Consider the following 2645-nt stretch of genomic DNA (forward strand, 5'->3'; position numbering starts at 1 on the left):
AGTTTTATGGAGGTTTCCAAGCATAATGCTAAAGAAGTTTGGACTAAGTCATTTTTATCAAGGCACAAAGCATTGTATTACATTTTTGACAATGTATTTTTATGTTAAAATTTTTATTTTCTTACTATAAACTAATCCTAGAAATTTTCTTTTGTTTTTTGTTTTTTGTTTTTTTGAGTTGGAATCTCACTGTGTGACCCAACTGGAGGGCAGTGGCATGCTCCCGGCCAGAACAGACTTGACCCGCTGGGTCCAGCAATACTTCAGCCTCAGGCTTCCAAGTAGCCAGAACTACAGACAGACTGTCACACCTGAGCAATTTTTTATTAATTGTAGAGATGAGGTCTTTCCAAGTTGCCCGAGCAGGTCTTCAACCCACGGGCTCAGGCAATCCACTCACCTCGGCCTACCAAAGCACTGGGATTACAGGCTGAGTCACTGAGCACAGCCTAAGCTTAGAAATTTAACATTTATTTGCCTACATGTGTCTTCTAGAATATAGAATGATGTATCTATTCACCTCTCAGTATTCCTAAAGAAACTAATATTGTAGGTAAGCCTAAGACTTTGCCAAGCTACAGTAAAAAATTTGTTACCTTTTGTCCTTTCAACTATCATTTTATAATTCTTGCTCTATTATTATATAGAATACCAGAACTAAGTTATGTACTTTTAGCTTTTAATTTGAAATATATTAGTTTACATATAATTTTAGTTTAAAACGTTCTTAGCTGGGCTCGGTGGCTCAGCCTGTAATCCCACGCCTTTGAGAGGCTGAGGTGAGTGGATTGCCTGAGCCCACGGGTTCGAGACCTGCCTGGGCAGACGAGACCTCATCTCTACAATAAATCAAAAAATCAGCCTGGCGTGGTAGCGCATGCCTATAAGTTCCAGCTACTTGGAAGGCTGAGGCGGAAGGATCGCTGGAGCCCAGCAGGTTGAGGCTGCAGTGGCTGGGAGCGGCCACTGCACTCCAGTCTGGGCGACAGAATGAGACTCCAACTCAAAAAAATAAAAAATAAAAAAATAAAGTGAGTTTATTTAAAACTCATTTAAACAAAGTATTAAAGAAATAGTACTATATATGGTACTTGGTTTTGATTGTTTTTAGAGTGCAAAGAACTGAATGGTGGTGGTGGTGGTGATGTTGATAACGATGAGAGCAAACCATCTTATAACACTTCTATGTGCCAAGCACTTTGCATATGCTAAATCATTTATTCTCATGATAGCTCAGAAGGTTGGTACAATTATTACCTCATTTGACATAGGAAAGCTCAGGAAGGCACAAGCTATGGATAGAGTGCCACATCCAGGTGCTTAGACCACAGAGTGCTCAGTCCCACAGGCAGCTATAAAAGCCCCTCACCAGGGGCCCAGGTTCAGGGGAATGGAGATGATAGGGAGTTGATGGGATGGGAAGGGAGTCAGTCAGCACATGCCCTCTCTGCTTCTGATGTAGAGCTATAGGAGACACCACATTTCACAACAGTATTCCTTTCCAAAGCAAATGGGGACAGGCTGGTGGCAACAGACAGTGAGGTGATTCCATGAGCAGCTCCAGAAGCAGTCTGTTCTGTGCATGGGGCAGTGGTTTCATTGCACAGTTAATGTGAGGGCCTCAGGCAGAATCCCAGCTAAGTCAATTGCAGGCTGCCTGCCTGCTAAACTCTTCCAGATGATTCTGGCTAGATTTGAGAGGCTTTACCAGACAGGTTGCCTCTGCATTAGAGGAGGGGCGGGGCATGTCTAGAAAATGCCAGAAGAGAGGAAAGAAGAGAACTCTGAGTTCTGACTGCTGCAAAGGCTCACAGGATAAACATGGACAAGGAGAGAAAAGCAGGGACTAACAGGACTAATAGGTCATAGGAATCCCTCAGCTAAGAGCATAAGACACAATTGTGCTAGCTGGGTATTATGGTGTGCACCTGTAGTCCCATCTGCTCAGGAGGCTGAAGCCGGAGGTTTACTTGAGTATAGTAGTTTAATGCCAGCAACATAGCGAGATCCTGTGTAAAAAAAAAATGTGATTCTTATGTCACAAGGTGGTTAAAAATCTTCCAGCTCATCCTCTAGTTCAGCATAGCATTTAGGGCAAGAGCTTTGGAATCCCAGTTCACTCCTCATTAGCTAGGTGGCCTTGCCCAAGTCATTTAACCTCTCAGCCTCAATTTCTCCATCTGTAAAGTAGGGATAATAAAAGTATTTCCCATAGGGTGCTGTGAAGATTAAATGTGATAGTCTTAGCACAGTGCAGGACGTGCGTTAAGTGCTCAGTAACAGTAATTATACCGTTATCCATATTCTCTCCCAGGATTGGGTGCAGCGTACCACCTCTGAAGACCACATCTGGCTTGGATATTTAAGTCCAGGTTGACCTACCAAAGCAAAGTAAAATTAGAGAAATTCTTACTTTAATATAGTTAATGACCCCAAGATAATTTTTTTAAAGATGCACATGGGCAAGGGTCCTGATTTCATGGGATATTTAAGCCCAAGTTAAGAAATCAAAGTGGCTAGAAAAGGGCTCCAAAGTTGAATTCATGATTTCTCTCAAAACCTACTTTTTTTTTTTTTTTTTTTTTTGAGTTGGAGTCTCACTCTGTTGCCCAGACTGGAGTGCAGTGGCCGCTCCCGGCCACCTT

The sequence above is a fragment of the Carlito syrichta genome, unplaced genomic scaffold, assembly GCF_000164805.1.
Source record: "Carlito syrichta isolate Samal-C Ts95f unplaced genomic scaffold, Tarsius_syrichta-2.0.1 Scaffold305641, whole genome shotgun sequence".
In the NCBI taxonomy this organism is placed as follows: domain Eukaryota; kingdom Metazoa; phylum Chordata; class Mammalia; order Primates; family Tarsiidae; genus Carlito; species Carlito syrichta.